The sequence below is a fragment of the Anopheles gambiae genome, chromosome 2, assembly GCF_943734735.2.
Source record: "Anopheles gambiae chromosome 2, idAnoGambNW_F1_1, whole genome shotgun sequence".
Classification (NCBI taxonomy): domain Eukaryota; kingdom Metazoa; phylum Arthropoda; class Insecta; order Diptera; family Culicidae; genus Anopheles; species Anopheles gambiae.
This window is the reverse complement of record NC_064601.1, coordinates 17,614,454-17,641,960: the sequence shown is the minus strand read 5'-3', so window position 1 is coordinate 17,641,960 and position 27,507 is coordinate 17,614,454. Positions and strand designations below refer to the sequence as shown.

General features: G+C 46.5%; 1 protein-coding gene across 7 annotated transcripts in view; it reads left to right on the top strand.

The window, feature by feature from the left end:
* Nucleotides 1-3,963: 3,963 nt before the first annotated feature.
* The window catches only part of LOC1269326 (GATA-binding factor A), a 34,995-nt gene continuing 11,451 nt past the window's right edge, over nucleotides 3,964-27,507 (top strand). For all 7 annotated transcript variants that reach the window (XM_061642414.1, XM_061642413.1, XM_061642412.1 and 4 more), the window contains exon 1: nucleotides 3,964-4,719. The gene's annotated coding sequence lies outside the window, so the exon portion shown is untranslated. The remainder of the gene's footprint in view (nucleotides 4,720-27,507) is intronic.

The window sequence follows — 27,507 nt, the reverse complement described above, 5'->3', positions numbered from 1 at the left end:
TGCGTGGCGTAATTGTTCTCTTTTTAGCCCACCGGCCGAACGTAAACCCATAATAACGCTAAGCCCACAAGGCACACGACGCATCCCCTGCTCCTTTTTGGTGGGCTGTGGCCCGTTCGAACATCCGAAGGGAGGCCTATTTTACGATCTATTTTGTTGGGTCGTAAAAGTTCAAAAATAGAAAGGCTTTCTTTCCCCTCTGTGACGCTGTGCGGGTTTGCTCGGGTTATGATGCTGGGAGAGAGAGAGAGCGCCTTTCATTGGAATGCGTGGTGCAAGGCGGTAGTTTGGGTGTTGGTTGCAGTAGGACGATTCTAGCACACAATGGCGTGACCTAGTGGAAGAAACAATCGTGAGTTCGGTATGGTGGTCCAAAAAAGGAATCCACCATCGAGTCAAATCAGTTCATAAAATTAAACCGCACATTGTTTCGCACTCGTAGTCACATTGTTTCCATGAAGTTGGGTTAGTGCCGGTAAGCAAGTCCCTGAATCGGCAAACGGTTAAAGAATCGGGAATTAAACAAAACGAATCTTTGCTTGCAAACAATCTCAGGCTTATTTTTCGGGGCTGGTTTACTTACGTACTCTTTCTCCCGTTCAACTCTATCCCGGTAAGTCGATTTTATGGCAACTTATCGAAGAAATGTGAACCGTCATGATAAAAAACGCGTAGGAGGGCCATCATAAAACTGGCGCCATAAGCTTGGGAGGCCTGCCTTTGGTAGAGGTACGCATATCTACGCCCATACTACAGCAGGAGCGTGTGCGAGTGGGGGCTGTGCGTATTGGGCGTGCGGCAGGCCGATTGGATGGACTTATCGGTAAATAAAACCAAAATTTAATTGGCACCGATACCGGCTGGCACTGGCCATAAAAGCACTGTGCGCGTTGTTAATAAAGCTGCTACCGGCCGCGAAAGTGCAGCAAACGTTGAATTAAATGCAATGGCCAGAGCTACCTAGAGCGAGCGTTGGTTGCTTGAGCCAAGGGTGTAATGGAAAGGAGTGGTACGATCAGCGTCGATCCGATGGCTGCTGATCGTGCTGTTGTGTGTGTGTGTTTGTATGGATGGAGTTTCTTTACTTTGGAAAGGTGTATGTGGTTCCCTTTTGCTGCGGACCCTTGCACGTTCGTATCACAAAACGAGTAAAACTGTATTTACCGCGAAGGATTAGATTAGTGTGTGATTTTAGCCGGATTTCGGATTAATAAATCATGCAACTACGGTGCGGTGGTGTGGCATCACTGTGGCGACAGCAAGCGGTGGCGTTGAGTACATAGTCACCGATACATTAAGCGAACATTAAAATGCTTTAAGGTGTGTAAAAGTAGGGGGCGCATAAGAAGCGCTTGCAACACGACTACATACACACATCCAGAGCTAATAGACGGTTGCGAATGGGAGCGAATGTCCGTGGAAACTCCTGCTAGGTGTTGGCTGTGTGTTTGCAATGGCGAATGAAAGCCATTTGCCATTTAAAAAGTGGTTTGGTAAGAAAACGTGTGTCGAAAAATGTGCGAAATAAATACTTAAAGTTACTTTAGTTTTTTAAACTGTCTTTAAAATCAAAGAAGTTGTACTAAACATATGTACTTTTAATCTATTTCTAAAAATTTTCAAGCTCATAGCGTTTTTGTAGAATGTGTGAGACCTTGTGTCGAAAGATCTTACAACGTAGATCCATTCAGATCGAGTGATTTGATGTCTAAGAACGACATAAATGTACTCACATTTAGCTAAAGTGGTAGTGTCGTACATTACTGCAAAAAGATTTAAATTGTTCGACTATTTCATCAACGTTCAGCCAGTGTTTTTCATTACTGGAATAAATATGTTACTTCATACTGTGTAATACAACTTTTACGCTCCTAGATTATCACTGCTTGAACTACGAAACTGGACATATCACGAGGTACTGCTGTTCCACGAACTTACAATCTTTCCCTTTTTTGTTCAAGTCACATCACGTCCGATGGAGTCTATCGTAAGTAGAATAATGACTGTTCAATATATAACATCACAGGAATACAATTAGTCATTAGTTTTGATTATAACCCAAAGTCACAGCCAGATAAAGCATTAAAAGCAAAGGCAAGCGTACCACATAGACCACAGTTGTTGCGTCATAAGTTCGAATGTGACTAACATTATATCTTTATCAAAATCGCTATCTATAAATTTGTATTGTTTAATTATACACAAACTATTTATATTTAGGTACATTTAAGGCGATTGTTTGAAAAAATTAAAGTTAAAATAATTAGAGATGAAAAGTGAAACCGTTTGCTTTGCTATAGATGTTTGTTTTTCTTGAGTTCATTCATAGAAAGGAACTCTTCGCAATCACCTACTTGCAAAGGACATCCCATTAAGTATAAGAATTATGGGTTACCACCACAGATCCGGGGCTAATTTCACGCTGGCTCAGCGTCAGTGTGGCGTGATCGCCATTGGTTTGGGATCGGGGATCGAGGGATCGTTAGAAGCCATGTATATCCACCAGCAAAGACTTCAGTCAAGACAACAAAAAATCATCAAAATAAGGAAGTATACCTTTGCGTAAGAAAGGGACAGCATACTAAATGAAAAAAAAAATGCATTCAGGAAGGGACCGCAGCATGTCGCCAGCATTGGGTTGGTGTCTGTAAAAAAAGAAACCCCAGAATGGTTACGCAACGCACGCATTCCAAGGTGCATCGCCTAGGAGCCAGACCAATTCATTCGATCAGGAGGTCGCTCAGGTGGATATGGACGCACGCAACGCAACGCAACCTCCGGGCCGGGCAGCATTTGGAAAGGCCCTGCGCCCCGAGGCGCCTAGGACGCCGTAGGTTGGGATTTTATGTGACAGTTTTATGTGTCTATTGTCTGCAATCGGACTATTGGGATCGATCACGTTAAAGAAAAAGGGGCTGATTGTGGGACGCTTCTGGATGGCGCCTCCCGGTAGTTGGTTAGGCGACGCGTGGATTTAGCATGCCCGTTCTAGCAGCTTGCGTCCGCATGCGCTGTGCGTTTGGGTTGGAGATCTATGGTAACCTACCGGACAGACACGATGAATGGAAGGCTTAGCTAGATAGATATGATATGGAATTATTTTGATGTAGAGCTGTGCACGCATTTTAAGCTAACAGGTTGAGTATAGCGCAATGTCATTGCTTTCTGTTTGGTATGTAAGCGTTGACTACAAACAATTGAAAGCATTTGACCAGCAAAGTAACAGGGCAGCACATATGCTTTGTTATATTCCATTAGGAGCATAAACAACATGCAAAACTATCACTAGGCTGCATTTTTGAGCGATTGAAATAGAGACATGAAAGACTTTCTTCCATCAACGCCCGGGAGGGGTATCGGTCGTGAGATATGGTAACGAGTCGGAAACAGAGTGGTGCCGATAAGACACAGGCGTATGACACGGCTCGTATGTGCTCTGATAACACGAAAACCTGCCCGCAGAAAGAATGTTTTGAAATGAATGCTAGAGGGTTGTTTGTTAGGAATTTCGTGTGCTCCATGTGCTTCACAGCAATGTATTTTGCTATATGTGTATGGTAAGATGAATCAACAGTTCATGAGTTGTTTTGAATATTAAACTATTATAATGGGACTCTTTTACAAGTCTATCAATTAAAAGCTCATGACAATTGCCCCCATTACTCGGTAACATGACTTTTATCGATATAAAATTTCAAAAATCTTAAAATTTTTTTTTAAATTAAAATGTTATCAAAATCTAACACCCATTTGAATGTTAAAAACCCTCCTAATTAAGGTTGCCCCTTTTAACGCGTTCATGTTTCATCGTGAACGTGAAAGAAAATGCTCCTCTAGCACGGGTAGGAAAATTCCAGTTTCTCCCCCTAGCACAACCACGCCCTCTTTTTGTGCATCCGCCATTTTAGTGCCGTCGCAGCGTGTGAGGCGTGGCCGGTAGAGCATCGAGCAGTCGGCGGTCTCCTCATCAGATGGCGACCAGTTTGCGTTCGTCGCTTGTTTTGAACGGAAGCGCTTGTCGGTGCTGGTTGGTGGTGCGTATTTCTAGTAACGACAAAAGGAAAGGAAGAAAAAAAACAACAACAAACAAAGGCTATCAGCATTTATCTTGTACTGCACGATAAGGCGAGTAGTAATCTAGTGATTTGCGTTTTCGGTAATTAGTGATCGGTGTGTGTGTGGCAGTGAGTGGGTGAATGTGAAATTCAATTGCATCTCGTGCTGCGTGTACATTTGCATACCATCGATTTGAGATTCACGGGAAGCGAGTGATTGTTAAACAAACTGCTTCTAAGGGTGTCATTGTGGTTTAAGTGTAATTAATAAAAAAGTATTCACCAGCTGAATGGGCTTAGAACATGTGTGTAAAACTTGATTTAGATTAATAAAAAAAGCAAATAATCTTTAAGCAACCATATTTGTGTGGCAAATATTCTGGCAAATCTGGCAAGTGTTTGAAATTAAGTGCAATATTGTAATGCTTTCGTGCAAGCAAAGCAAGTGATCGCAAGAGAGCAATTAAAAAACCCAGATACACAACTTAAATTAGCACTGAAAGCAGTAGAGCCATTGATTGTGGGTCACCGTGTGCTAATCGTCTGCCAATGAATACACAGTAAAGTACGTAATTTAGCCAGCCTTGAGGAAAGTGGAGCTGTCCTTCGGCAGATAGTACCCGTGATTGCCTGTCTGTGTGACTGCGTGTCAACAAGATCTAAGGTAAGCAAATTGATTTGTTCTATAGCGAAGGCTAGCGGGAGCATACTGCGCCCCAGAGGGGATGGAATTAGTGCCTCCCGCAGCCCGGTCTATGGTAGCCTTATTTACGATAATGTGGCTGAAGTGAATACTTTCGCTGTACCTTCCGCGCACGGACCCGTTCTTTGCAACGTTGTTGGGGACACTAAGTACATGACTCCAAAGAAGTGGCACCGTGTCGGAGCGGGTGCAAACTACCGAACGCGGGGAATGGTGACATGGAATTGGAGTAACCGATAAAAGTGGCACCTTTTTCTAATGCAAACAGTCACACACGCCACAAAGTCTGTCGTACGTAAATCATTAAATTTAATGGCCCCAATTAGGGGACGGCAATCAAATTGTGGCAGTAATACCTGGTGGCTTGGTGGCGGATCGAGTCGGCTATGGACAGGGAGAGCTGTCATAACTGGATGGCCGAGAGGGGGCAAGATCATAATCATCACGGTGCTACTAATAAATGAGCGCACGAAGGAGGAACGAGCCTACTTTGTTGTTAATTGTAAAAAAAGATTCCAATGATTAGGGGTAATAGAAATGCTCAAGGATGTTAGATGGCAGAATACTAAAAAATCGATTTACCCATTGGAATAAAAATGGAATCAGATCATATTTTCTTGCTGTTTTATGAGTTTGTTTATAAGATAGAGAGGACTTGTTTGAACTGTTGGCCCGGCGGGACAGGTTGCGGTCAAGACACAAGATACGGAGGATACATTTTATACGAAAAAAACGTTTTTGTTGGATGGAAGTCATACAACTATTACACATTACACTATTTTCGAGCCCTAATCCGCGGTCAATAACATTGACACACAAACAGCAAATCGATTCATTCATATATCATTGAACCATTGTCGGAAGATTTGTACGTGACAAACGGATCAAGCGAAGGATCCGACGTAGAAGATGCTATTGAACTGAGCACCACAGCTGAAGGCTTTCAATCGCTTCCTTCATTCATCCACTGGCACATGCACAAAGAAGAGAAAAAAAAAACACAAACCAAATCACAGCCAAAGGGAATGAGAACAAAATCCGGGAGCTCTCCATCAAACGGACGACCACCGGCGATCGATCTTGCTTGAACAAAAAAAAAAAAAAAAAAAAAAAAAAAAAGGGCGGCAAACTTCTGCCGCAAAAGCGGATCGCTCGTTTGCACACCTTCTTCCCAAAAAGCCTTTAAGTCCAAAATCGTGTATCTAGTTTGGCGGTGAAAATTAGTCAAAATCGTCGTCCTCGTCCTCGCCTGTCGTCGATCGTGCGAGGTGAGCTGCGGGCGGGGATTAATCGCAGCACACCGCACAGGAGAAGGTGCGACGCGCTAGCGGGGCGGAATGTGTATCACAGCCGCGGTCGGATATTTGGCAACCAGTTCTTGCGGACGCGCGCATTTTCGACCGTTTCCTTCTTTCGCACGCCACCGTGCCGACGAGTGATCTTGCCGGCGGATGTTGTCACCGACGATCACCGGGCTCTTACCGTCAGTTAGTCACCGAACCGAGCAAGCGGTGCTGACCACTTTGCGGTTTCGGTTTGCTGTGACAGTGTGCTGACACACTGAAGCCGATTGACGCTTAATGCTCGTACGCATTCTTTCCGCTTTGTAGGCCGCCGATTAAGGGATTCGCTTCTAAGCGAGATGTTACCGATGAATGAATGAACTGTTGAATGAGTTTCGCATGAATGGGTGAGGATAAATTAAGAAAAAAGTATCGCTGTGAAAAAAAGCGTATTGTAATATTTCATTGAAATAATGTTCGTTTCTATACAACAACAAACCAACACTCATTGGAAGGCCGCTGTGAGATCACTAAATTATTTTTGTATGCCTCTTGGCTGATCTAATTCCACCAAATGTGTTCACTAAAGGTGTGCCCCGAATCGATACCCCCTTCCAGGGAGTCGCAAAACTGTTAAGTAGTTTGTTTTGTGCGAAACCAGAAAAAAGGCCGCCACTCAACCTTAGACGGACTGCATCATAACCTCCACCACCAATCTGCCCCATCGGTTTGTGTAGGTGGTAGACGACTTTATGGAACCTTTTTGTTTGCTGCTTTACTACATCCTCACCATCATCATCGTCATCATCATGATCATCATCATCGTGCATCAGATATTCCACTTAAAGTTATGCTTTATTTCCAACGCATCAATGCACTAATGGATTTGGCTCATCGTTTGAGAACCTACGGCTCATCCTGTCTGAGTTGAAGCTGAACTGGTGCAGAGAGGGAGAGACGTTTGATGAACGAAAAAAAAAAGAATAAACTGGTTGCTGGATCAATCAAAACGATCCGGAGATCTCTGAGATCGTAAAACTTTTTTACGACTGTTTACATTATTATCTGCGAGAGCACAGGGTCCGGACTGTGTGTGTGTTTGTATATATCCAGCACCAGGTGAACACCGCAAACGCGCAAAGGTGTGAACAGAGGCAACGCTTCGCGAGGGTTTGGAGCGAATAATGTTGCGGAAATGTCAAAACCCTGGGGCGCTGATGGCATTTGTAGATCGAGAATAGGCTAGTGGCGAGTTTTGCGCATCTAATAAGATCGAGCCATTATGGAAGCACGTGTAGCCTATGGGGATGTGTTTCGTCATATTAAATAAGGCAAATAGTTGAGCAATCTTGTTTTAAGTAAACCATATACAAACTGCTCTTATGGTTAAGCGGTACAAGGCATGGTACGGTCTGGTTTTATGATTTGTATTTTCTTCTCCCGCTTGCCAAGTACAACGAGCCTGAATGCTCAATAAATCACAACACCCAGATGCGTCACGGAACGTCCATTCCACCGTCCGGCAATGTTGGTAACCCAAGCAATAGCTTGGTGCGCCTGCTAAAGCGGTGAGAAATAAACCCGATCCAGGTTCATCCCTTTCAGAACGGCTCACCGGCTCGATCAGATTAATGGGCCGTTTTACACGCCACCCTCCGTATCGGTCCTTCGTTGCAAGTTCCCTTCAAACGAGTACCCAAACCGATCCGGTGCGTTCCCCGAGCGGGCTTTTCCTTGCGTGCGCCTTTAAGAAGCGTGTATTAAGCGAATGATTGATTCCTCCCTTTCGTCAACCGGGCCCATTTAAGACAACATTATACTGACCGGCACCCAGGCACTGTCACAACACGGTGGTGCGTCTGCCGCTACCACCACCGGCACTGCCCGATGCATCCTTCGCTTGAGTAAAGGCCGCTCGTAAAGCTTTTTTTATGTGTGTGCTCGGACGACCAGTCCGGTCCAGTGGCACGCTGCGGCAAGATGGGATGCTTAGATCGTAGTGTCTTCGTTTTAGAACCGAGTCGAAATGCTGTTACAAACCGTCACACACGCCGCTTGCTTGATTCTACTGGTGCGCGCGGCCACTTCTTCCACCGCTGCCAAGTCCTTCCCTGCCAAGCCTTCTGTCGGCGGCGTTGTACCGCCTGTCGATGGAAACGACCATAATTATTCTTTTATTAGGAAATAAAATTTCACTTAAAACATTATTTTCGGCCTCTCGCCTTTGAAGGGGCACTCGCGGCACTCGGCCAAAACGGTAGGCCCGACCGGCCCGACCGCGACACACGCGGCATCCCAAGGCAGACCAAAAACAAACAAACGAACGAAAAAAAGAGTAAAAAACAACAGAGAATGCCATAGCGACACCTTACCCGAAAAGCTCTTGCTAATTCGCCGCTCAAGTATGGTAGGTGCGCGCGGGAAACGGTTGGCGGGAACGCGGGAGACTAGAATCCTTCGCGAGCTGCGGGCATTTCTTTCCCCCGTTTTTGCCGAATTGTCCGGTGGGAATGGGAAGGAAAATCGGCATCACTTTTTCGCTTCCATTCTCCCTTCCCCTCCTTCTTGTGCTTGGGCTTGAAAAATTATTCAAAATACATTGAAATCCATCGGCTCGGACACACTCTTTGGTTGTGTGTTGTCGATTGGCGGCACCCTCTGCCTTTGATACTGCCGATCGGCCGGTTCGCTTTGGTTGCTGGAGTGCTTTTTCGCTTTCGGCTAGGCTCTGGATTCGGCTCTTTCTTTCTTTTTTTATGATTTCGTTTTTCGGGGATTTTGGGGGATTGATCTGCCCACAATCCGCCATTCGTTCTACGCTGCGCGCATGGCTCCATTAGGGCTGCGCACATTCTGTGGACCAAGAGTTGCCGGTCAGAAAAACTTCAATACTTCGTTTGTTGGCTTCTTTTGTGCCAAGCTTTTGGCAGGAACCACTAATGCGCCAGTGACGCCTCAGTGGATGGTTTTTTCGCTTCAATATCTCTCTCTCTCTACCTCTCTCTCAGTTTCCTGCATTAGCGTCACCCTGCTTGGGCTTGAGTGCTTTCGCACCGGTTGTGTGCGTGGCCAGTGCCTAGATGTATGCAAATTTTATGCGACAACAATTTGTTTTAATTGATCATTGATTGAAATTTTCAATTAAGACCTGGCCGGCCCACCGGAAAATGCTTTCTTACTCACGCGCTGCTGTTGCCGCCATGGGCGCTGGGGATTCCGACGGATGCTTTTGCTTTGCGGTGAATTGTTTGGTATGTGCGGTATGCCAGCAGCAGTGATAAATGGGTAGACTTTGGGGATTTGTGTTTTGCGCGTTCGGTCGGTTCCGATCAAAAGGATCGGTGCGATTCGGAAATGTGTGGTTTGTGTACGCGCGCGTGAGTGTGTGTAGTCAATCATAGCCTGCAGGGAGAGAAATGCCATCGAAACCCCTTTTTTTGTGCTAATTCCTTTTTGTAGTAAATCTAGTGTATAACAGTAACCCTGCAGCACGCAAAGAGAAAAGTGATCCTTTTGAATACGGAGCTTATGCCAAGAGCACAACAACACGCGACCTTGCTCGGTGGTTTAAATAGACCCGAGTGATAATGCAATCTGGTTTATTAATTTAAGCCTTCGATTAGGAGATTTCAGTTTTTACTACGTTCGTGCTGCGGTTTGAACTTGTGTGTTCATTTCATTTACTGGCTTTACCTCTCGCTCTACGGTTTGGAGGTAAAAAGGATTAAACATAAAATTAGAGCACGGCACAACGAAAAAAGAAACCTTTTAAGATTACATCAACTCTAATTTACATTTCGGAATAGAACATTAGCCTAGGTAGGACGCGTAAGCGAACGGCTGTTGTTATTTGCGTGTCGTCTTTGCATGTTTTGGGCTAAAGCGTAGCCCAAGCCAAAGCGTATGCTTGATATGTGATGCGTGTTAAAAGTTGGCTTTTGATTTAAATTTAACCCCAAAATATTCATACCATACAGTTCACCATTTGTTAAAAAGGATAGAAAATTCGGAATTTGTTTCCTCTTCTGAAACTCATTTGTCCCTGCGTGTTCTTATCGGCCTACCGAAACGTCACTCTTGATAGTCGATTATTTTAAAACACCGCTGTTCTTACGCTCACTTTCTCCCCCCACGAAGGGTTCGGTGCATCCTTTCCGTGCCATCCAGGCAAGTAAATCACCGCACCGTCCTCTCAGGGTGAAGTGGTTCCGTGCCGCGGTGGTGGTATCGCTAAGTGCCGCCGGGGCCTAATTTCTGTAATTGTGCGCTCCTTACGCGTGCGGAGTTTCCATTGCATACCGCGGTCCGGTTAAGAGCGGCTTTCACTCCGTACCGTTTCGAGCGTTTTTTTCAAGTGGGCCTCAAGTCAGCTAAAAACCCACCGCAGTGTGTCCGAACCGAACGTAGCACATAAAAATAAACCACCGAAAAAGGGAAAAAGAAAGAACACTCACACAAAAACACGTATAAACTCGAGGAAATGTGCACCCGGTGCAGTGGATGCAGGCGAGCGCATTATTGAATCGTGGTGCCAATGCGGCTCAGGACAGTTTCGCGAAAGCCAGGAAGTTTTGAAACGTGTGCAAAACAGCGTGTAAGAGCCATTCGCACCGCGCATCAACGGTGGCGAATTCATTCGATTCGGCTGTGTGTGGTTGAAATATGATACGGCTGGCATCGTGATCGTGGCGCTGTGTGTTTTATTCGTTTGCCATCGATCGATCGAATAATAGTCGTCCCGCAAATGGGGTGAGCCGCTGCACAGCGTGTGTATCATCTTCTCCGGGTGCGTTTGGTAGCGAGATGAAGTTATCGATGTGGAACATCTTAACTCTTAAGACGCCTGGTACCGGACCCAACAGCAGGACAGATTGTCATTTCGTGGAGCTTGTGCTGGTAGATTGCTGGAATGATTGTTATTCGGGATCGTTTTGCGATGATCTGGCTGACGATCGGATCGAACGGGGTGATGATAAGGATCCAATTTCACGACCAGTTAAACGTTTGTAACCAATCGGTAAACGTGGTGACAAATGTACGACTCAATAAACGCACTGATAATCTGCACTGGATACCGATCAAAGTGAAAATGTAGTTTTTTGGAAGAAAATGGAGGACGTTTATTGCACGTAAAGTAAGGAGTAATGTAAAAGGAAGTACAAGTTAAAGTAAAAACTTCGATAATCTGCTTGCAGCATAAAAACACGATCGTTTTTTGGTTCTAGTCAAGACACTTTGCAAGTGTCATAAATCATCGGGCCATGATGCACGCTGCAAAGCTGCACGGTCAACCGTTATCAAGCCTTGGGACGAGGACGAAGTTATCTTAGACTCATAGCTTACATTTCCATTTCCTTTTTAATGCAACCGTGTCATCACTGTTTTATTGAATCGTAATTATTCACCGTGACTGTTTATAGATCATGTGGCCGCACGCTAGTTACCAAGTACCTATCCTATCCGCTGGATCCGCGTCTGTCGTAAAGCCCTTGAGAACCTTAGAATTCATGGCCAGAGATCTCTTCATCATCTTGGGCGAGTTGTTTCGGAAAGGAGCAGACGTATAAAAAAACACACTCACACACACACACACACACACACCCGTGTATGACATCTTGGCGTGTCCAAGAGCATCACCGGGAGAAGTCATTTGTTCTGGTCGTTATTCGACCCGTTACACCCATACGCGCAGAGAGCGCCTGATTTGCCGTCGCTTTCGGAGGCACTTAAGGCGAGGTTTTAGAGCTTCTTCCGCAGTGGGTACGCGGTGGGTTTTATGTGTTTATGTTAGGCGCAGTTTTTTTTTTGCCGCCGCCATCGTCGATGCTGCTGCTGCTGCTGCTCCTCTGTCGGCTGGGCCGCTTAATGGCATTCTCCTATAACTCATCGGGTTCGTTCTGTTTTTACTCCGCTGGCTCGTTGCTCGTCTTGCGCCTTGCCATCTGGCCCGCGGGGCTGCCCACACTGGTGCGGCACATTCGGTGGGATGGATCGGGCCGAAAAAGAAAAAGGCCCCTCCAGTTGCTAGTTGCCAGAGGTACGTTTTGGTGTGTGTGTGTGTGTGTTATTTACCAGCGACAGCTTGTATGACGAGTGTCGCGGCTGGCGTGTGTTTCTTTCGCTCTCTCCGTTGGTGCTTTTATTTAAACTGTACTCTTTTATTGGGCCTATTTCCCGCCTGAAACAAAGCGGGGAATGACGCGTTTTCCGACCCCATAGCAATTTGTACTGCGCTCGAGGACAAATCATCTTCTTTCTTTCCATTTCGAGCAAATAGAGACATAAAGTGTACACTGCTGCTGCTGCTGCTGCTGCTGCTGGCGCTGCTGATGATGAGAATGTCGCTGCTGATAATGAGCGCCATCATCAGCATCATCATTATCAAGAGCCGGGCGGTGACACTTCTAGCCGTACGGGGAAATTTTATGGGCGTCAGCATGATCCGTACCGTAGGGAGCGCTCGAACGGAACGGTGCCGCAGGGCGGGCACGATTGTTTGGAAAGAAATTAAAGTGTCAAGCTAAAACACCAACACAAACCGTGGGGATAGTGGACAAGCAGGCAATGTCCCGAACCCGCCGAAGGTTTGAATTGAATGAGGGCCATAAAACTGTCCACACCGTGTGACACAGCGCTAACGGTTGTGGCAAAAGGTGGAAGATATATTGGCCGGTTGCATGCAATCCGGCACTCGCCAAAAGCGCCATATTGTAGTGATTTCGGTGAAGCTTTTCTTCTTAGTTCCTCCTTTAGAGGGAAAATGTTTCCGAACAATCATCGCCCCTGAAGAGTTCTAACAGCGGTGCTAAAGAACGCAAACGAGAAGCAGTTGGACAATTTAATTAACGAACGCACGGGCGAACGGTTGTGGCCGCCATTGCGCACGCTCGAGTTCCCCGAGAGGTGAAAATTTGTAACACAGCAAACACACACACACGTGGACCAGGGAGGAGGTTTGCTTCCATCTTTCCTTTTCGGGCTAGCAATTAGAAAAGATGTAGGGAGGAAAATTGTTTCCCCCTTTTTTCACAAGTCAGAACCCTCCAGTCGGCTAGGAAGAAAATGGTGGGCGCACGCGGCACAGCACCATTGTAGCACCATAATTTGTGGCATTAAATGGGCCGATGGCATGCGGTCCAGTCGTAAGACAATTTGTTGACCATGCTGAACTCATGAAGCGCTTAGCAGCGAGGGTGGCGGGTTGCGTAATGAGCTTCACTCGTCTTCCCCCCGTGGGAGTGGACGATGCTTTGAAAGCAGTAGCGAGAGGCAAATGAAACGGTGTAATCGGTTTAGCAGCACAACAACAAAATCGACCATTCACCCACGGGAGTAAGAAGGCGGCTCAAAATATGGGCCCAGCTATGCTACTTTTGGCAATTAATTAACGTTTCTTAATAAGCTTCCTAATTTGGCAAAAGTCGCTCTTGCGCTCGGGGGCGGCCAGTCCGTGCGTTTGCGCGTCACGCGTACACTGATGGAAGCAATTTGGGAATGATTAACCGCGAGCTTCTGTGCTACCTGATGTGGGACGCCTCTGGGGCTTTCGGCCGCGTTGCGGTTTCTGTCCCACTATACTCACTCACTCGAAGCACCACGAAAGTTAACATCAATTTGCAACGCGAAAAGTGCTTTAACGCCAAGCATCCCGTATTTCGTGCTTTTAATGAGCTAGTGCGCATGTGTGTGTGTGTGGAGGGATATTAATTCTCTCGCTTTTTTTTCGTGAATGTCGTGCCGGAAGATCGATGCGAAGGTTGCGTTTGAAGATGCAATTAAACGCCAACTCCGTCCTTCCCATTTGCCGTGCATTTTAAGAAGCAAAGCACGGACGTGGCGACCACTTGGGCCGGCCCAGAGTGAGTGGTTTTTCGCTTTTCACCCGCCGGTCGTTTTTTTTCGCTCTGTGTATGAAACCTCCAATGAAGCCTCATCAATTTTTCACTTTATTGGTGCCAGAAACATTGTACACGGGTCACTTTCGAAAGGGTTGCCGCCGCCGTGCTTGGAAGGATTGAGTTTTGAGCAGCAGATGATTAGTGGCGTGATAGTGGCGAGCAACGGCAGGGGTTGCATCAATTTGTTACGACATTCTTCGGTGGTACAATTAGTGTAAAGTTTTCGAGCACATTTCGAGACCGGCGCTGGCAGTACAGCACTGGTTGGTTATGAATAATTCAGTCGTGCTTTGTGATGGTGGATGGGGTAGCGGGTTGCGGTTTTGCGGGCATGGTTGGAAGGTTCTTTTTTGATGAATCGATGTAATATTTTAAAAGAAGAGACTATCTTTCGAAAAAGTGGAAATGGATCGAGAAAAGCTTGCGAGAAGTGTTAATCCACTGTTAATTGTATCATTTATTTCAGAATATTATCATCAAATACTTATGCTTAAAATTTACTCGAAAGGATTGTTACTACCTTTAATTTAAAACAATTATTTATCAAAACTTACCCAATTAGTGAGTATCATTCACAGACGATGTATAACGTAAAGTGGTAAGACAACTGTTTTATGCCGCGTAGTTATCGCACATCAGTAAGACAACTCGTTCAATAATGTACTCAGCTATGGTCATCAGTATCTCAGCATATCAAAACAGGGAATTAGACAGGAATAGAAAAAAAGCATATTAAATAACTACAAAGTGTTTACAACTGTCAAAAATTGGATTATTGGGCTTCTTGCAATGCTCCATTAAATTTACTTCATGGATTAAAAAATCAACCTTATCAGTAATAGTCGCATTCCGTTTGCAACCATATGGAATTAGACGCTTTCTCATTCGATAATTAATCTTTTGTGTTGAGATCTTAATGTTTGTTTTTGAAATACAGAGCCCAATATAGTGCGCCTATTTGTATGTCTACCTTTTTTTGAAACATTGCCTTTTTGTGATGTTTCACTTGGAGAAACATCCGGTATACCTGATATCCTCAGAATGGCAAACACCTTCGTCAACGCTCAAGGATACACGCGTAGACGCAGACGGCAATAGCAGCAGTAACAGCAGGTTACGTTCACTTACACAACGATCCTTGTAAAAGTTCAAAAACTCTCAACACGAAGTCAATAAATCATCATTTCCGGCAGGGTCACGGGTCATCTTCCCGGTTTTTTGCCACTTTGCCAGCACTCGCTTTCCCTAAACCTAGCGTACCCGTAATTCAGGTAGTTGCGAGGGCGTGTGTGAGCTGAGATTCTATTTTCCTTCACCCGGCTCAACACTCATATCTCGTAGCTCGTATCTACTGCTCACAGTCGTCGATTCGTCGTTCATGCAATTTATCGAGCAGGTACGATCTCTAGAAGAGAACAAAAATATCTCAAGTGCTACTAGATCTTGATCGTACTGGGTCGGCACTTACCCGGGATACCGGGATCTTTCTGGGACAACGATCCGTATGTTCGGATTTGGCTCCAGACACGGGCCGGTTGCGTTGGCGTCTGTTCTGCAATATTACAACCGTTTCCTCGAGTCGATCGATTGAAGCAGTAAGAGAGAGAGAGGGAGAGTAAACAACCATCCTTCCAGCACGATCGGGCAGGTAGCGGCGGGTTATCTGATGCTATAATGCCTTCAATGCCTTCAGCTCATGTTCCACGGGTGACGAAAAGGGGTGTTGTAGGCCGGTAGCAGCACGGGGATGGTTGTTGATGTTGTTTGCTGAAGAGCGGGGCTCAAAATATTAGCGCTATTAGATAAGTAACTTTTGTTGTTTGGATAGTCCCCGAGAGTGAGCTGCTTCTGGTGTTTGTGTGTGTGTGTGTTTTTTGTTGATTTTGTTATCGTTATTGTTCACTGTTTGAAGTGATCTCTCCAGCAGCGGTGAGCGGGGTTTGCAGTGATCCAGATCTTGACCGTGGCGCGCACACGGGAGCTATGTTTCGGTGCCGGGCGGCTCATTCATTAGCGCAGGGAACGGCAGATCAACCCGGGTGACGTTGATGACAGGTTCCCGTCCAAAAGCGGAGCTGCGGACGGAGTGATTGATGCGGAAGATGCCCGCTGACAAGAACGGTCGCATTTGTGATCATCCACGATGTGTTGGTGGTGCGTTGACAGCAGCCGTCCGGGATTTCGTCGTTGATCTTTCGTCGGCGGGTGCACTCGATCCCGGGTGGAATGTCCGTAATAGGCTTATAGGAGGCAAGATAGGGAACGGGTTGCAGCTGTAGCGCCGCCGACACGCAGGCACACAGTTCGATACCTGACCCCTGGCATGGAAGTGAGGTTAGAAGGTGGCGCTGCAAACCGGTAGCTAATCAGCGGCAACTTAGGTACTTAGGCATTAGTGGCGTTGGCACCCACATAGGATGCGTCTCAGCGATGGATGATTGATGGCATCTCACTGTTAGAGCTGCTGACGAGATTAGAGTCTGGGGACTGTGCTCACACAAAACACAGACACCAACACACACACTCAGCATCGTTTTATCACCATTTGCGGTAATGAATATTAGGTGTAAATGTCAACCGGATCGGACTACCTCACTCACTAGGGCTGGTGCGGTTTGGCGTTGGGTTAGCGTTTGTTTCGCTGCTAAGTTGTTGTTGGTGCTTCCGATACGGTTGAGCTGGCTTTGTTTTTGGTTGAACGAGCGAGTGTGTTTGCGTGCGTGCGTGAGGTATCATAAATCACGCGACTTGTTGAGAATGGAGAAGACTAATAAGCCACAGACGGATGGAGAGTGATGGAGAAACACATGCAAGCTGATGTTCCCGAATGGTAGCGCTAGTAGCGAGCGGCCCAACTCCTAAGCCCGGAAATGTGAATTGTGCATACGCTTTGACAGTGTGCAGTTTTGTGCTTGTTAGCTGCAGCGCTGTTCGTTTGGTGAGTTGTGAGTTTGCAAAAATTTATGGCAACGGTTTTGCTGCTGCCGCATGTTCGACTGCTCGGTGGAGAAGAGACCCTGGGTGCCTTTCGGCCATGCAAGGCTTTCCGAGGACAGGATTGCAGTGCATGGCCATAAAAGTTCTTTCCCTTGCTCGCCTGGGAGCAAGACAGATTGCGCTCAGCTACCTGATCGATGGCGTAATGTTGAAGCGGCGTGAAATTTTCTCATAACTGGTTGCCCTTCTCCAGTTTGGCCACTCGGCCGTCCTGCGCTGTGTGCACAAAAAAGGTGTGCACAGTGCGTGCTGGCAGCGTGCGAGAGGTAATGTTTCAGCTGGGATAAAGCACTTCCATGTTTCCTGCTGACACGCCACGCCGTTGGGACGGTGTGTGGAAGAAGAAGCAAAAAAAAGGACACATTCGAATTTTCGAACCCGATCGGTAGGACACGGAGACGAACACGGAAACACGCTGGTGCACGGAATCTGGCCACAGGCGCCAGTGTAGCGACATGCGATCCAGACCGTACCGTTCACTTCTCAAGTGCAACCTCCTCCGGCGTGCGGAAGGCCATTACTTATGGGAAGGATCGTCGTTTTTCTTCTTCCCTAGCCGTTTCTGGTTTGTGGCTTGCTTTCCCAACACTTTACAGCATCGCGAGCGGAGAGATGTGTTTTGGGATGAAAAATGCACTGCAGCAGCGTTCCAGAGTGCTAGAGACGGCAGTGCGGCGAATGTAGCTCACGCTGGAAACATAATTTCGTGGGAACAGTTGCGTTGTTTGGGGTGTACCGAACTGCGAGCGTAATGTGTAGCTCATGCGTGTTGGTAATTTATTTCACCCTTTCATGCTGACCACTATGGCTGGTCGGCTGGTGTATATGTGTTGTGTGCTGTGTGTGCGTCGATCAATACCTGTGCAAAGTGGCATGTTTCTACTGGATGCACATAATTATGCATCTGCCAGTGGTGCTTATTTTCGAGCATATTCGTTCATATGCAGATGGTGAGAGGGAAGCACTATATTTGCTTGCAGTGTGTTGTTCGTTGCATACATAAACAAATATGTTTGTGTGTATTTGTCTGGGGAAACTGGATTATATGATTTCAAAATGGCATCCACGTACATCCATAAAGATGATCGAATATTTCACTACACATTAGTACCGGGAAAACGATGGTATCATACAGGAAGGCAAGCTTTTCAAATAAGATTGTATTACCAGCTTTTTAGGAAGATTGTAGATGATTATTCATTGACGAAGGTAGAATTCTTATTGTAATGAGTACTGTTTTATTGATTACTCTAAATTTCAGTTATTTCGTAGCATTATTTCAAAAGATCTTGCATTGATCTTCGGTTTTGAAAAATAGAATTCAAATATTTTGATAAAAATTGATCGCAAAAAATAAATTGCACTGGAAAATTGCCTATTACTTCGTTAACATAAAACCACGCCAAATATAGAGTAGTCCATATGCGACGACCCACAAATTATGGAAAATTGCTCAGGGAAATCACTACTCTCCTCAAAGTAGCAAACGAAGGCTATAGTTGAAAAAATACCGTACCACTTATAAAAAGTAGAACAATTTAATTTTTCATCGCGTCTGGGCACTGTCTTCGCAAGATCCCATATTTTAAATCGAAGCAAGTTTGTGTGTGTGTGTTGAACTAATGCAAGGTCTCGTGACTGGGCTGACAAGAAAGGGAAAAACACAGAAAAAACCATAACTTTTCTTCTAATGGCTCCCCGTGCAAGTGAGCGATGGAAGTTGTTTGAGTTGAATGAATCATAGCTATACAAAAAAAATATAATAAAGGCGAACTGGACCATAACTCAACCAGACGTGGCAGTGTATGTCTGGTCTGAACCGTCAAACGCTCTGTTCGTGGCTTCGGCGAACAGACAGGCCCGTCAGATCCCGAGACAGGCCGGGACTTATAAATTTTAATTGAACATCTCAATAATGCCCCCGAAACCGCACGATGATGATGGTGCTAGCCCGGTCTCACAGTCGAGGTTTTGCCATCCGCCTGGGTGCGCATCTGGACAAAGAGCACTTCAACGGTGTGTGCGGGCATTTGTTCTGAAATGAAAAATCATTTTTCCGGTGGTAAACAACTCACTGGGACGTGGCGTCGTACTACGAGGGCATGAGCTCATCGACGGATCGGCTGGAGCAAAGCAGCAGGCGTAATGTGCTCGCGAGGCCGTTTGGTGCAGACGATATACAGGGCAGGGAAGGTGAATTTCCCGGTATGTTTTTGCTAATGGGTTTAATATTTGCCATAGCTTCCGGGCGACCAAAAATTAACCAATCGACCGAATGCATCCAGAATGACGCACCCTCTTAGCCAGTGCTCGGCCGGTACGGAGTGCAAGGCTGCATGCGGAGGGCGCACCGGACGCCATTGGGAGCACATAAATTTCCATTCGTAACCATAACTCATGGCCTGTGAGATACAGCAACTGTTTGCACAATGGACCATTGGGCCCATTTGCTGGTGGGTGGAGTTCCGGGCGCAGTTCGTTAATAGCTGCATCGGAATAGGTGCACCACCATCCCCACGATGCACTACAAAAACCATCGACGTCTGAAGCGCACTGTATGTCTGGCGCGCCTGTTTCGGGTGAGGGGGGTTTGTAAGGAATGAGGGAAACAAAAATTTGAGTGCATTTTTATGAATTGTACATTTTTGCTGCTCGTTAACCATTCCCAGCTAACACGGCTTGCGGTCCGATCTTCGCGTAGGGAGCATTAATTAACAAATAATTGTAACAAGATGGACGCCACGCTAGTTGACGCTGTGTGGAGCAGAGTACAAATTTAAGACGCGCATCATTTCCGACCGGGAAGAGCTTAAGGGATTACCGACGCAGTAGTAGATAGATGTAGCAGTTTAACAGACAATGGAGGTAATAAAAAGGAATGCAGCTGTAATGGTAGCTGCAAATAGATGCGCTTTGTACGCATTACAGTTTAATTGAAGCACTTAATAACTTTCCACCGTAATTAGGACAAATAGGCTAGCTAATTGCTCGGTAAGCTTTCTGGAGCTTACGTTTAAAATATTGTTTTATTTTATGTAAGATGTATGTACTTGTTTGCTCATGAGGTGTAATTATACTAGGTAGAGGTTAATTTCCTCTTCGTTTAACGGTTTGTGTGCAGAAAGTCATCGGCAACCATATACACTAAATTCAGTATAATATGCTCAGTGTTCAAATCGCGATAAAAATGAGTTTTTCAACTGGATGGACATGTTCACTATGCTTTATGAAGAGATAAATATTTAAAAATTTAGGTTTATTAAACAACTCCCAGAATAAATGAGAGAAAAATCGATTTATTAAAGATTTAAATTTCTCACTCTGTGAGAATTTATTTATTTGTTCCTAACTATCCCAAGGGAGAACTCATCTACCACCGTCAGCGAGAGGTTTGTATAACAGAAAAAGCTTTCAGCTACTATCGTTACACTTCCTGTGCCGCGTGAAAAATCGCTCACTCGTGTTACAGCATCCATCCGGCATTCCGGCGTGCCGGACAGGAATGTGACCGGGCGCCAGTGGGAACTTTCACCGTGGGATTTCAGGTGCCCGAGGTAGATCAATCCCGAAATCCCCCATCACGGCTCACAGCCCTACGATCCTCATCAGCTGGAGAAGCGGTTGATATTGGTTAGAGTTGTCAACCGTGTCTTTGAAAAAAAAATAAGGAGAATATAAAGAAAAACAAAACCTCACACATACAGCGAAAAGGTGACGAGATGCGGCGGATACCGCGAGCTCAATAAATAAAAAGGTTTCGATTAACAAGATTCCGAAGCGATTTGTATCAACCGAACGTCTCTAGGCGGGGTAGCGGCGTAAATCTGAAGCAACGATCGGCGCCGTACTATCGCTGGCTTTGCTGTTGGCGACAACGATGATCTGAAGATTCTTTTGCCTCGGCTTCATTTTTCTTTCCCGCCGTCGGCAAACCACAAAGCGCCCGCTCGGATTGTACATGTCACCCGAAAAGCGAAGGGTTACCCAGCCAGTGGATGGGCACTTTCTTTCGGATGTCATTCGTTCTTCTGCCAGGCTTGAGATTGTACGTGTGTGCATGGATCAGAGAGAAATGTTCTTTTCACTTCGTTTTGTGCTAAGCTTCTGCTCTAGCTGCTTTTACTTGAGATGAGAGCGTTTGATGTCTACTAACAAAAAAAACTGTAAAGAAAAGGAAAAACAACGAATAAAACGCTTACATCCGGCGCACCCTCGAACGCTCCGAGAGCATGAAAGTGGCATTAAAATGTTTTGGTGGGACAGTTTCCGCCACATCCGCCAGCACCGTTTGCTGGCAGCTTCCTTCTAGCAGCCCAAACGGCCCCGCCAGATGCACATTACAAGTCTATCGGCTGGGCAGCGGAGCATCAGCGCTGACGATCCCTTTGCACGGCACCAGAACGTGTGTGCGATCAATCATGGTGCGCTTCGATTCCGGATCCGGGTCCGGGTGGCGGGCGGGAAATGGTTGACCGTTGGCCCAGGCCCAGGAATTGATATATTCGGCAGTTTTACGATCGTCGGCAATCCTTTTCGGTCTCACTTAAGTCGCGATCGGTTGGGGAGCATCTTTGTCACCGTCGTAGCAACAAACTCCCTCCCCTATCGGGATCTGATCAATCTCGAAAGGAGCGAAAGCGGTTTCGTGAGCAACCATTTCCATCTGCTTTATCGATCGAGCGAGCTGAGCGGGGGAAAAACGGAGTATAAGATGAAGGGAAGGAAACAGGCCGAGTGCTCTGATCGCTCCGGTGACGCCTCAATGGACCTCAATCGTTCAGTCGGAGTCGATTAAGCATATTAGGGAGAAAAAAAAACAACAACGAAGAAGTTTGCCGAAGATGGGCACCGCACTCCTACCAAACGTGGTCTGGTGTTCGCGCTCGAGACGCCGGCTTCACGGCTGCCATTGGAAAAGAGGTGGGGAGAAAAACAAACATTAACGAAATTAATTGCAGTGATTTAGTTTATATAGATATTCCTTCCGCTTGGGTTTGCTCGTGAGTTTGCTCCGAGGGTCGCGCGGGCTCGTGAAACGCATCCGCAGCGCCGTTCCGGATACCCTCCCAACACACCGGTGGCGTTCGATGAGGCTTGCGTAATGGATTCCGATTGTGCGATCGCGTCATCCCGGGCGTGAGTGGGGTTCATGGCGGTTCCGTGCGCACAACCGTGGGGACAAGAAATATTTGGTAACATTTTTCAAATTTGTCGGCACGTTTGCGCTGTCCTCTGAAAGCTTAATATTTCTTCTTTTGGGTGGCGGTGGTCAGTGAGCCGTGCTTGGGCCGCTCCCCTGCGATGGCGATCGGCTGCTTTTCTGTGGCTGTGCTACGTTTGCACAACAGAATCACACCAATGGCAGGGCGGGGGATTCTTCTGTTTATTTCTGTTTCTGTTCCTGCCGTTCGCTCTATTTGTCACACTATCAGTGAGTGGCTGCAGGCAGAATGGGGGCAAATTTTATTCACCTTGTCGATCGAGAGCCATCTCTTATCGGGTGTTTAGTTGTGGATGGGGTATTCTTAGCCTGGACACTGAGAAGATAGGCGCAGTTGAACGCAGAAGAATTAAATGGACTTCCGATAATTTAAACTTAAATCAGCATAAAGTGATTCTATGGCATTCTTTACAGAGAAGTAGATGTAGGGAATAAAACAAAGTACATATAACTCTTTTCAAAAGTGAAAGACATCCGGAGTGAGGCGAAAGAAAACGGAAACAAAAAGAGCAAGTAACAGCGAGAAGCAAATCACTAGCCCAAAGTGCAGTCACAGAGCAACACACAAAAGGAGAAAATAAAATAAAACCAAAACCAAAACCAAAAAAAAAAAAAAACAGAAATGCAACAACCCCCAGAAAGGATGCCGGCACTTACAAACAATCACCCACAGGACCAGGACACAGAACCGAACAACGATCAGTCCGACGCCATGCCCATACGCCATGTGACCATATAAAACATACAATTTCCATTAAAATCAATAAATGATCGAGTGCTAAATTATCATATAATATGCATTTTGTCGTTTTCCGGTCTTCCCGGTGCGCCTCAGGCGTTGTCCGTTTCCCCCCTTCTCGCCAGCTCCCGAGCGAGCAATTTTGCATTGTCCGGGAGGGACAGAAGAAAAAAAAATCCGTAGCCGTTTTGGATGCGCTTGTGCCGTCAGTTCCACCCCTTTCAGCGGTTCTGCGGTTTGATTGTGTGTGTGCCTGAGTGCGCGCGCGTACGGTCGTACGGGTTGATGTCGATAACTTTCGCTGCAGTGATCAATCTCGTCGGTCGGCGAAACCTCACACACGCAGAAGTATTTTTTTTTTTCGTTTGTTTTGTTGCCGCCAACTGACACCCAGCAACCAGGGCGCGCAGTGTGAGTGCTTGGCTCATGGTGTTGATCGTTGTCATTACCGATCGTCTTCAGTGTGTCGTTCTGTTGCTTGATCGATTCTCGCTGACGCTGACTGAGATGCTGGGGGAGTGGGTTCCGGGTACGTTCGTGGCGCGTTCGGCCGTTGATGTCCTTTGTCTTTGTTTTATGATTTGCAGGGTTGCTGGGGCGACAGAATGTAACGCAAGGCGAAAGGGGAAGGATGGATGGTAACGGCGGCAGGTGACGAGTGTGTTTCTCTTCCACCCCCCCTCCCCCCCTTCACCACTCCTTCTCCGTTGCCACTATTGCCTTGGGTTGGAGCTTAAGAGGCAAAACCGACGTCGTAAAAGCCCTGGTCTTAAGTACGCCATAATATACGGTTATGGTGATCGTAAAAATGTCTCATTTGCAAATGAGTCAATGAGTGAACGATGGGGTGTTATGGAAGGGAGGGGGGGGGGGAAAGGGGAGGAGTGGTAGACATGAGATGCTAAAGGCAGGGGCAGGGTGAGAGATTTTGTTCCAACCGTGTATCGCGGCTCGTATCGACACACAAACGAGACCCGGTGCCGAAATGTGAAAGATCGGGCGGAGCGCGGTCAGCGTTGACACTAACGGGAATCAGGTATGGTGAATTAATTAATCACCACACAGAGCGGCTCCGAATGCTGTGCACTGTGGGGCGTTGGGCGGTGGACAAATTTACGGGCTGCATGGGATGTGTGTAGTTTTGGTAGTTTGTTAAACAGTGTGGATTAGCTTCTTGTTGTTGGTTAAAATAATAAAACCTTTTTTTTCTTCAACTATTAGTTTTAAATACTGACCACTTTTACTCGGAAGCATTTACCACTATTCCACCGTTCGGGGGTGAGTAAATATTTGAGATGCTTTGGGGCTTAGCCGTCGACTTGAGACAAAACAAACAAACAACAAAGGAAGGAAGCCGACACCTTGTTTTAGACCTCCATGCCTCCTTACCGCCATGCAGCTCTTTCTTCAAACCTTACCGCCCTATTCGTTTCGCTCCTTTAACCGCATATTCGGCGTGTTTGCGTGTTTTGCTTAGTGTGTGGTGTAGTGGCCAGTAGTGAATGTGAGCTATTTCCGAGTGTACAATTTCTACTGCGTACGATATGATTACGTTTTGTAGCAGACCAGATGATACCATCGCATACAATACCGCCACCACACCCCAATGTCGGTTAATCCGCCCTGATGGGACACACACTTTTATGCTCATGCGTGCATGCGTTTGGAAAGGCCCGCCCGAGACCCGAAGACCTCGTGGTGTCACACTGGTGGTAGACACATTGGCTGCGGCGTTGTTTTCTCTACCCTCTGGCATCCCAATGTACAAGCGCTCGTGCGTGTGTGTGTGTTGAAATATACACATACAATGTTCGAACGGGCGAGCGCGAATGGTTCGAATTTGCATAAGGAATTGGCTGCGTTCGCTGAATCAATTAGGGGAGTTTCATTTCGGGTTTCGCTCCTTCGAATCATGCGGCTAGCCCGGTGCCCGGTGGGCAAGAGTGTGGTGTTTTGGGAGAGTGATTTAAGATGATTTAATTACTGCTTCGGTGTCGAGCTGGACTAATGGATGCCGACAGACCCCGCGGGGCGGTTTTTTTTCCCTCCGCAGGGCACGAGGGCATGAAGATGGCCAGTCAGGAGGTGAGGTAAGTGCGTGTCGAAAAAGTGGCATACATAATTTCCGAAGGAACGGAAGCCCCGAACGGAATCGAAACGCGAGCGAGGTCACCTGCACCACCGCGTGAGCGGGTAGAGCAGGGATTTGGCCACGAAGTATCGTGGGCCTCCCACCGATTTTTGTGTGTGTGTGTCGGTAGATGACAAGGGTGATGCGCTTCTGGGATGGGTGATTACCCTGCTCCGAGCCGGTAGCGGTAGTGCGCCACCTTTATCGACCATCAAGCGTCATCCGTCGCCCGGAGACAAATGGTTGGATCGATTTGGGCGCGCTGGGGGTTTTGATGTTACCAATTTGGCCTACCCCGTCGTGACAGGTGATCGATTGAGAGTTCGGTATGGCGGCGGTGTCGGGCTGTTTGTGGACATCCGCGGAGATCGCTGTGTCACCCTCTCTCTCTTACTCTCTTGCGGTGGGGCTGCATTGGGCAATACAGTGGGTATGGGAAAGGGGTAGCCTTGGTAGCCTTGGTGTGAACGACACTCGGAATAATTTTACCAAAATCTTCCAAAAACAACGACAACGCGCGGTGGCGGCGGCTTGCCACAATCTCCAGTGTTCTGCAACAGTGACCGATTGGTAAAGCATTTCGGTCGGACAGGGAGTTGGGGGGGCTGGCTAGTTTGGCAATGGCAAATTGGAGCATGGGCTTGGGGTGAAAGCTGGCTGAAGTTGAAATTTTAGACGTTCAAGGCAGAATTGGTTTACATAATTTTAGAAGATGCATGAACCATCGCTAGACCGGTTGACTGGAGCGTTGAGTAAGCTATAACAATGTTTTGAGAGGATTTAGTAACTATTCTGTACAAAATAAAGCAAATGATTAAGCCAAGAGGAATAAGTATTGTATTTAATATGACACATTCCTTTAACATAAATAGTGTATAGCTTATGAAGATGATCAGTATACTATTTAAAATTTATATATAAAGCCTTGGAAGCCGGCATATCCGCGTAGGACATTACGCCAAGTAGAAGAAGAAGATTTAATGAATAAGATCACAGTGTTGGCAGTACTTTTTATTTATTTACAGAAGAACTGTATAAAATTACGTTTGTCTGCCAAATTCTGTAAACAATTGATTTTACTAAACTTTTATATCTTCAACAAACTGCCGTCGGTGGTTTGCGTTTATGAACGGGAACAATCACTACGAATATGCGGAACATAATATTCTTCGCTTCTAAAATTACTCAATCTTTATCAAGCCGTTCCGAGTGGCAATGGAATTGCAATTAGGTATTAAGCGCCAACACTTCACATTAAGTCTTCACCGTATTTAACCTCAAAACACGTACACACACACACATACCAAAGTTGCCTTCCGAACGAGCCCTTACACGAGCTGGCATCGCGGAACGCCAAATGGGAACGGTCGTAAAAATCTTGTTTGTACGCTTCCGGTATGTGTTCTTGTGTTCTCGATGGCCCGGTCTACCAGCCGTACCCGTCCCGCCTCCCTAAACACAAAAGATGGCCGCCCTGTAAGAAACTGTTCGGAATTCGAATTATTCATCGCGGTGGCACTCGTTTCATTTGTCGTCTTGCTGAGCGCGCAGTTCAGAATGGATGAGTTGATAAAGAAATGGAATGGACTTCAAACGCAACCGACCGGAGACGCTCCAAAATTGGGCTTCTAATTTTTGATCGTACCCTCCCTGTTCCCTTTCCCGCGGAGCGCGCCTCTCCCATTTGACGTCGGAACTACCCTATGCCCGTTGTTGGATGGGGAGTTTTCCTCGAGTCAACAGTGAGAGAAAAAAGGGAAACATTAGAAATTCCGAAACAATTCCGTGGCCTCGTCTAGCGTTTTCGTTCTCGGTCCAGCGAACCAATCACCACTGGTCAACTGGGTTGGGTGATGGGGAGGGAGGGATGGTATTTTAGTATACATTTTCTAGGAATTTCCCCCCCTGGCATGGTTGCGGCTGGCTGCTGGAATTGTGAGCCTCGGGTTGTAGCCGTCAAAATGAAGATCTCTCTCTCACCCGGGGCAGTGTTCCCGGAATCACACATTAACGGGTTTGATTGCGTAGATTGGTGTATCAGATAAGTTAATTGCGCTTTTCGGCTCGTAAAAATTAAGAAATCACTTCGCACAGTCCAGCCCACCCGGCTATGGGGTCTGAAGGAAGGTCCAGGAGACGATGGAGCTGGTGGTATAGGTAGGCAAAACGGGCTGACGCCTTCGTTCGGTCACTTGATAAGAGAGTTTTTGAGCCTCCATATCTTTTGCGGGAGGGTGTGATTAATCATTCAGCTGAGGAGGTGGTTGCAGGGAAAATTTCGTTAATTGAAGCCTGCAGTGGAAAAATGACCAGTTAGACGGGTCAATAAAATCGTTCGCTTGGCTTAGAACGGCTTAGGCCTCATTCTAATTCGACACACTCGGTGCTTCTTGTTTCTGGGCATGTTTCGCCCATTTTACGACCATCAATATGAGCCAATGAGCGTTAGGAAGCGTGCATTTTTTCCAGCAAGAAGTGTG